Consider the following 8,827-nt stretch of genomic DNA (forward strand, 5'->3'; position numbering starts at 1 on the left):
CAATTAATATATATAAATATGGAAAAGTTCGGGTCACTACATAATGCACCAACAAACTCCCCCTAGGACCCAATTCATTACACGGCTCAATAAAATTACTTCACCTGCAAAACAGACAAATAAACATGCAATCTAGCAAATCTAGAAATTAACAGATAAAACGTTCAAGTCATGTCATTACAACCATATCGAATGAAAGGTAAAATAAAACGTTCACATTCACAGTTCATAAGTTCAGATTCAAAGGATGAACATTTAAGCATGAATATCATACACATAGCATGTACGAACAGCACGATTGAACTGAATTGCCTACTCGGCATTTGGCAATTCATAGAAGATTGGGTGTCTTCGCAACACCTTAATGTCTTCTTTGCACAAATTTCGGATCCACCTTGGATCAATAATCCTAATTTGGTCCAAGCTTCCCTTTGGATTATACAGTAAAATAACAGCTTCTTCAGTTCGCCCATCATAATACCACCATCGAAAACGATCTCCAAAATTCTGTGGCATCCTGCGAACTGGTGCATACTTCATTGTCCTGGCACGCTTATACTTAACCACTTGAACCATGTTTCCCGTAGATTGATCAGTATGATAAGAAACCTTCGGAAACTGTGGCTCTAACACAGCCCAGCCATACTTAAATTCTTTCTTAATCTTGAACTGCAACCACTGACCCCATCCATCAGACTCGTGATAGAGCAATGGCAATCTTGCAAGTTCCATCATCTCAGATTATGGAAGTGTTTTCAGATCAACATCATGCTTAAAATAATCAACTCCATTCTCCCTTCGTATAGCAAAACAATTCAAATCTTTCAAATACGCACAGCTCAGAATCTTTTCACATGTAACCTTACATGTTCGATCATAGAACAGCTTATACTTTGGTTCCAAAGGCGCTTTTGAAAACCATGCCTTGGTACAGGACTTCTGATACTCCCTCCATTCTTGGTTTTTCTGTTTGTTTACATTATCAATATTCTCACCATCCTTGTTAACACCTGAAGACTCACCTTCTTCAGCAGTTCGCTTCTCATTCACTTTACGATTAAAAAAATCATCACTTTGTTATTTGAACAGATCAGCAAACTCCGGTAAGTCATCCTTATCAACACAATCACCAACATTCTCATCATCAGAAGTATCTTCAACGATGACTTCTTCAGCACTATCATCACCAGTATGTCTATTCTCACGTGTACCAGCAGTATTCGGAGCTTTCTTCGCAGCAATCAACTGGTCAACCTCTATACTGAACATTTTTGCTATCTCTTCAACTGTCATTGTATGTATAATTTCCCCCTCCTCCACGTCATAATTCAGTGAGCTAATCACTTTACCTTGATTGTCCAAGAAATAAGTTAACTTATGAATATCAACAGACAGAGGTTTAGGAAAATGTACCTCCTGTATCTGACTTATGTTCTCAGTCCCCTCAAATGAGGAATCTGAACACACTACAAGAAAAACGGGCTTATAGGACCAATTTTTATTTGGTCAAAAAAGCGAAGGTCCTAAAAAACTACATATTAGGACCATTATTTCAGGGTCCTAACAGGGTCATGGAAAGGGTCCTAACAGAATACTATTTAGGACCTTTTAGTAATTGTGTCCTATATGTTGATTGACGGAATTTATTTAGGGTCCTAAAATGTATAACTAATAGGACACTTTTTCAAAGGTCCTATAATAACTTGTGACCTTTTTAAAAAAGGGTCCTACAATGGGATTACATAGGACCTTTTATTAATGGTGTCCTATATGTTGATTGACGGAATTTATTTAGGGTCCTAAAAGGTATAACTAATAAGACACTTTTTAAAGGTCCTATCATAACTTGTGACCTTTTTAAAAAGGGTCATATAATGGGATTAAATAGGACCTTTTAGTAATTGTGTCATATATGTTGATTGACGGAATTTATTTAGCGTCCTAAAAGGTATAACTAATAGGACACTTTTTAAAGGTCCTATCATAACTTACCTTTTTTAAAAGGGTCCTATAATGAGATTAAATAGGACCTTTTAGTAATGGTGTCCTATATGTTGATTGACGTAATTTATTTATGGTCCTAAAAGATATAACTAATAGGACACTTTTTAAAAGACCTATCATAACTTGTGACCTTTTTAAAAAGTGTCGTATAATGGGATTAAATAGGACATTTTAGTAATGGTGTCATATATGTTGATTGACGGAATTTATTAATGGTCCTAAAAGGTATAACTAATAGGACATTTTTTAAAAGTCCTAACATAACTTGTGACCTTTTTAAAAAGTGTCCTATAATGGGATTAAATAGGACATTTTAGTAATGGTGTCATATATGTTGATTGACGGAATTTATTTAGGGCCCTAAAAGGTATAACTAATATGACACTTTTTAAAGGTCCTATCATAACTTGTGACCTTTTTAAAAATGGTCTTATAATGGGATTAAATAAGACCTTTTAGTAATGGTGTCCTATATATTGATTGACGGAACTTAGGACACTTTTTAAAAGGTCCTATTAACTCCAACATTATGAACTAGTAATAAACAATCAAGTGTTTTATGAAAAGTGGAGAAGGGACTCGAACCCAATACCTCCCCTTTACATACCAACATCATAACCATTTGTCCCATTGTGTTAACCTGAAAGGTTTTTTTTTTTTTTTTACATAAAAACGTTAAGAAAGTTGGAGTAATTTCGAAGTTAATAAAACTCCAACAACGGGTCCGATGATGGGATTAAATAGGACATTTAAGTAATGGTGTCCTATATGTTGATTGACAGAATTTATTTAGGGTCCTAAAAGGTATAACTAATAAGACACTTTTTTAAAGGTCCTATTATAACTTGTGAACTTTTTAAAAAAAGGTCCTATAATGGGAAGATCCAATGAGTTAATAGAACAAATAAATGGTGGGTTTTAATCGGAGAATGCTAGAGTAGTTTATAATATAACCTTCATGGATTAAAAGTTTGGTCAGAAACAATGTACGTAATTGTTAATTTAAATGGTTTATTGTGCGCCAAAGCAATAACATTTTAAAAACCAATTACTATTTAATAACATTTTTGTTATCTCAAGTTCAAACAACAAAAAACAAACAACATAAATTTGTTCAAAGTTAATATTACAAAGTAGTAACACGTAGCCACGTAGGTCATTAACTAAAAGTATGCAAGTAAAGGTAGACAAGTAAAGACAGATATATAAACTAAGACGAATATAAAAAATAAAAGAATACAGTCTAGTTAAAGGGTGTAAATTGGTTATGAATCCGGATCAATCATCGACATCAAACCATCTCAAATACTTATGAATAAATTGGTTATAGTTGTTAATAAGTTCTAACAACTAGCTTTTTCTTACGGGTCTGAATAACAAAATAAGCTCTTTGTATATTACTCTTATCAAATAATTAGTCCTAAACAAGCTCTTAAGACTTAACTTTCGGTAGCATTAGATCCTAAAGAAACCCAATTCTGATTCGACAAATTCGCAAGCTCGACTCATCAAATCATATCACATGTTCCCATGACAATAATCAAACACTTGACCATATTTGATATTGCTATTTGCTAATTGCTACAAATAATGGAAACAAGGAAACAATTACGGGTTCCCAATTCCAATTAGCACGTAATCTGTTGTAGCTTTGTTAAAAGTCAAATCATATAACTAACACTAGAACAAGATATAATAAAACGAGCAGATATTTCTATATTCTATTGTTGAAAGTCAAATAATGAGAACAATATTCACTTAATCAAAACATCAGACCTTAAACATTCACTTTCCAGAAACATGCAATTATTCATAAATACTCAAAACAAGATTTAATTATCTCATAACCCAATTGGATTCAAGCCTAAATTGACCTTTAACTAGAAAGTAAAAGAATTAGCCACACATGGCTATAAAGAAGAAATCACAACTAACGAATTTGTAGCTTGCAATGGTGTCGATCGGCTGCCCTTCAATTGAAAATCGCAGCAACAGTAGCAACAGCAAAAACGCAGCAGCAGCCTTCGACTTTGAGTTTTCGTGATGTGCGTGTGTGTTTTTAATTCAGCGAGCAAATGGATTAATTTATAGACCTCAAGTCCAATTCGAGGCCCGCAAGTCTCTCTTGATTTGTGCATATCTTCAATTATCATGGTGTTTATCTTGATCTTTTCCCACAAAATACGTATCTTCAAAAGTGATAGATAACTCCTTTCCATATATATTATGAGAATACACATAAAAGCCCCTTGAACTTCCAAGCCTTTGTCATATTAAACTTCCATCTTTTATTTCTACAAAATAACAAATAAAAAGTGAGGCATTTTAATGATTATTAGAACTATTTTAACCAAGTATCACGATAAAGCACCGATCCATCTTTTATAAACGAAAATAGGATTAAAACTCACAAGTTAAACCCATATTAAGAGAGAACGTTAAGGGAATATGTATAAAAAGTATGTATTTTAGAGGCTTTATCAAATTCCCCCACACTTAGCTTTTGCTCGTCCTCGAGTAAAACATTTTAACTCTCCTAAAAGATCATCATGCTACTACAAGAAGAAAAACTAAGTTTTCGAAGCTCATAATACGTCATGAACTATTGATCTTTTACAAATCACAACCACCAGAAAATAATTCTACCCGAAAATAAAGCGTGATAAATTTAGAGGCCCTCACAGGAATTTAAAGTCACTCATCTCTCGTATATATATTTAGTGGGTATGTGTTTCTCTCAAATTTATTCCAAAGAAACGATCTACCATAAGCTTGCATATCTTCTCATTCTCAACTATTTAGTATTACAGTCTACATGATCAAATTCGATGACATTTACGGATGTAATGGGTGTAATTTGGTGCGGTCATGGGAGTTATTTGGGTAGTTTTGGTCATTGTTGGGTTTGGCCATGTGATAAAGTGATTCAGTATAAGGTAGGTTAAGGATATAAGTGTAGGTTTAAGTAGTAGTAGTAGTAGTAGTAGTAGTAGTAGTAGTAGTAGTAGAGCACATACATAACATGAGTAATTATGAACTAGGACCAACAAAATTCACCTCTAAAACCACAATATCTTCAACTAAAAGTTCCAACCTAAGATAACATTTGATGCATCCCATAAAGTACAATAACATTATAAACCTCCTGTACAGCAGCAGCAGAACCATATTTTTCTTTTCACTTGCTACTGATGTACCCGTTATTAGCCAACATTTATACTTAAAATTTGAGAACAATAGCGTTTTCGAGCATTCTTAAAAGTACAGTATGTAGTTAACTGCTTTGTAATAAAAAAAAACGCTAAGTACGTCCAATTCATAATCTTCAAAAACACCCCTAAAACGCATTTAATTGCGTGAATTAGGCTTCTTTTATGCATAATCTCCTAGTTGGCATATATAGCAACTCTTTTTGTAATGCATAAATTATGAGTGTAGAATCGACATATAGAATTTACATACCTAAACAATAAGTTGGAAATTCGCATAAGTATTATTGTTTGTAGCACCTGGAACTTCAACAAATTGATCAACGATTCTTATATGCTCGGTGTTTATCCTCATATCCTCTAGAGTGGCCATGACAATTTGCAATTAGAATACTGTAAATTGGCCTAATGCTCCCATGTGCACTACAAAATTCATCAAATCCACTTGCAGAAGACCTCAATGAAATCAACCCATTTACGTGCCATTACCGTGATTGCAACTTCCATTTACAGGCAATCTTTGAGCCTCAGAAATGTTGCCCCTGTCAATTACAGCAAAAAGAGTTTAAAACCGGATACCTTAATTGTTGAGTCAACTAACCCATTTTTATCATGATCATCAATTAATGTTCGTATGACGCAACAAATTTATTTATGTGCAAACCTTTATGCGCATCCACCAAGACCCAACACAAATGCAACTTCCATATGACTTTAGTAATTCAATCATGCTGTGTTTTTGGCTCCCAAATAGTCTCATCTTCAGAATAACTATAAATAATTAGATAAAAAAAAAGGTGAAGTGATCATTTTAAGCGATTATCTACAAACTTCGTGGCTTTCAAATGATCAATATATCATACATACTCTGCAAGACCAAATTAAAAATCATAAATTGACAAAGGAAATGACTGAAACAGTTTGTGTAGCAACTCATAAATCATACAGCATGACAAAGCATATTACACATTCAATCTTTTCCCATAATTATGCATGATCCAACACACTCATTTCAAATGGTATGGCCACTCTCTCCAACTGAAGAATTATTAGCTGAGTTTTTCTTTTTCTCACCAAAAAAAGTTGTTCATCACCACTTAAACATCAGAAACAGATGGCATAGTGACACCCAGAGACTTATTAAATCTTTTTAAGGCGGCATTATGAACCCCTTCTCACATCGAAACCCAAAAAAAAAAAAAAAATATACAGCAATAAACATTCCCATACCAAATTTGAACAACACAGAAACAAATATTAGACAGAAAAATCATGAAATTTCAAAACATAAACAATAACAATTCGAAGGAAAAATTTTGATAGCAACTGATAAAACTTCATCAAGTACAGAAGATACATAAACAATCATAATACACAACAACAAATCCATTTTACATTTGAAATATCGGAAACAAATTTGAAAAAGTACAGACGAAGAATTATACATGTTATGAGTAGTAGCGATGCAAAATCTGAAGCTATCAACAAACAATCGGAGTAAAAACGTTGCTATACCACTTATACTCATAGCAAATAAGGATTAAAATCAGAGGAATCAAGGCTTCCAAATACCGAGTCGTTGGTACGGAATCCAAAACCCTAAGGTTAAATGAGAGAAGCAACTCTTCTGAAACCCCAAATATCGCACAGAATCCAAAACTCTATGGTGAAATTGGAACCCAGCCACCAAAAACGTAAACCCTAGAATGAAATCAGCTACTGAGATGAAATCCCAAGAAAAGAGACAAATTAGGGTTCTGTAAGAGAATAAGTCCGTAGGTGTAAATGTTGCGCTGGTTTTGAATTAGGGTTTCATAAGAAGGAACAATTGGTTTCATAAGAAGGGACAATTGTATTCGCTTCTCTGACCCTTGTCGAGCTACAGGTGCATTAAGTTGACCAAAGGAACACACTGACACTATAATATGACTATACCCACAGAAACCCTAATATATGTACAAATCAACAACACCAAAAGTACTTAATTTTCAGTAGGAATTAGGCCAGTCATGTTCTATTTCGACTTAAATCTCCATAGTAATTTGGATTTATGAGATAAACAACACAAACAATTGCAAAATTGAGGAAGCCAAATATTAGAATATACCTTTGTTTCGTTGTCAATCAACTGCAAAAATTGATGAAAGAGGCAGCTGCGGTGTCAGTGTTTAGATGGTAGCGAGAGGCTATGTAGGGTTTACGGTGGGGATGGCGGTTGTAGATGGTAGCGAGAGGATAGGTATGGTTTACGGTGGGGGTGAGGATGAGCTGGTTACGTATTATTTCCCCAAAAAAATAAACTAATGTTATAATATAATTCAGTACGCTTATAACTAACTTTAGTGATTTGATTCTTGATTAAGAATACTAATAATAAAGTGTAAGAACAAAGATGATAATGAAGAGAAAGAAAGAAACACTTTGTAAGTGTGAGAAATGGTGCAAGTTTAATGCTTGCATTCATGGCTATTTATAGCAAAAATATCATAAGTTTAGGTAATACAATAATATTACTTTTGTGTATCAATAATTGACTATCCATTTATATAATATATATTTATATATTATAACACTCCTCCTTGGATAGCAATTTTGTTTATTGAAGATCAACTGTAAGTTACTGCCTCGTTAAAAGCCTTGCTAAAAAAAACCCAGTGGGAAAAAAACTTTAGCTAGGGGAAAAAGAGTGCAGCATGGAGTTGACTCCCCCTCAAGTAGACATCGCTTCAGTTGTTACATCTTTTGAACATGTCTCATGCCAATGTTATGAACGTGTGTTCTGAAAATAGCAGTTGGAAGTGCTTTCGTGAAAAGATCAGCAGAGTTTTTGCTGGATTGAACATATCTCATTTCAATCTCGTTGTCCTTAATGAGATTTTGAGTGTATGAGAAGAATCTATGAGGTATGTGTTTGGTTCAGTCACTTTTGATATACCCTTCTTTCATCTGTGCTATGCAAGCTGCATTATCTTCATAGATAATTGTTGGACTTTTATCGCGTTCTAGTCCACAAGAATCAGTAATGATTTGTGTCATTGATCTCAACCAAAAACATTCCCGAGTAGCTTCATGTAATGCAATCACTTCGGCATGATTTGATGATGTAGCAACAAGTGTTTGTTTTTGAGAACGCCATGATATTGCAGTACCTCCATTTAGGAATACATATCCAGTTTGAGATTTAGCTTTATGTGGATCAGATAAATAACCTGCATCAGCATAACCAACCAAATCTTGTTTTGATTCGTTAGAATAAAATAATCCTAAATCAGTAGTTCCTCGAAGGTATCGAAATATGTGTTTGATCCCATTCCAGTGTCTTTTGGTAGGAGCAGAGCTGAACCTTGCCAACAAATTAACTGCAAAAGAAATGTCAGGTCTTGTACAATTTGTAAGATACATAAGAGCTCCAATTGCACTAAGATATGGTACTTCTGGTCCAAGAATATCTTCATGATCTTTACATGGACGAAATGGATCAGTTTCAACATTGAGTGATCTAACAACCATAGGAGTACTTAATGGTTTTGCCTTGTCTATATTGAAACGTTTCAAAATCTTTTCAGTATATGTTGTTTGATGTACAAGTAAACCATTAGGCATATGCTCAATTT

The 8,827-nt window shown here is 33.9% G+C and overlaps 1 long non-coding RNA gene across 1 annotated transcript; it reads right to left on the reverse strand.

Annotated features, from left to right (window-relative positions):
* Positions 1-5,574: 5,574 nt before the first annotated feature.
* On the reverse strand, positions 5,575-7,486 carry LOC139872371 (uncharacterized). The gene is made up of 3 exons (XR_011767021.1): positions 7,321-7,486; positions 5,878-5,984; positions 5,575-5,755 (listed from the first exon to the last, which is right to left on the reverse strand). It is a non-coding gene; the product is annotated as an uncharacterized lncRNA (long non-coding RNA).
* Between the last annotated feature and the right edge of the window lie 1,341 nt (positions 7,487-8,827).

Source organism: Rutidosis leptorrhynchoides, chromosome 1, assembly GCF_046630445.1.
Source record: "Rutidosis leptorrhynchoides isolate AG116_Rl617_1_P2 chromosome 1, CSIRO_AGI_Rlap_v1, whole genome shotgun sequence".
Classification (NCBI taxonomy): Eukaryota; Viridiplantae; Streptophyta; class Magnoliopsida; order Asterales; family Asteraceae; genus Rutidosis; species Rutidosis leptorrhynchoides.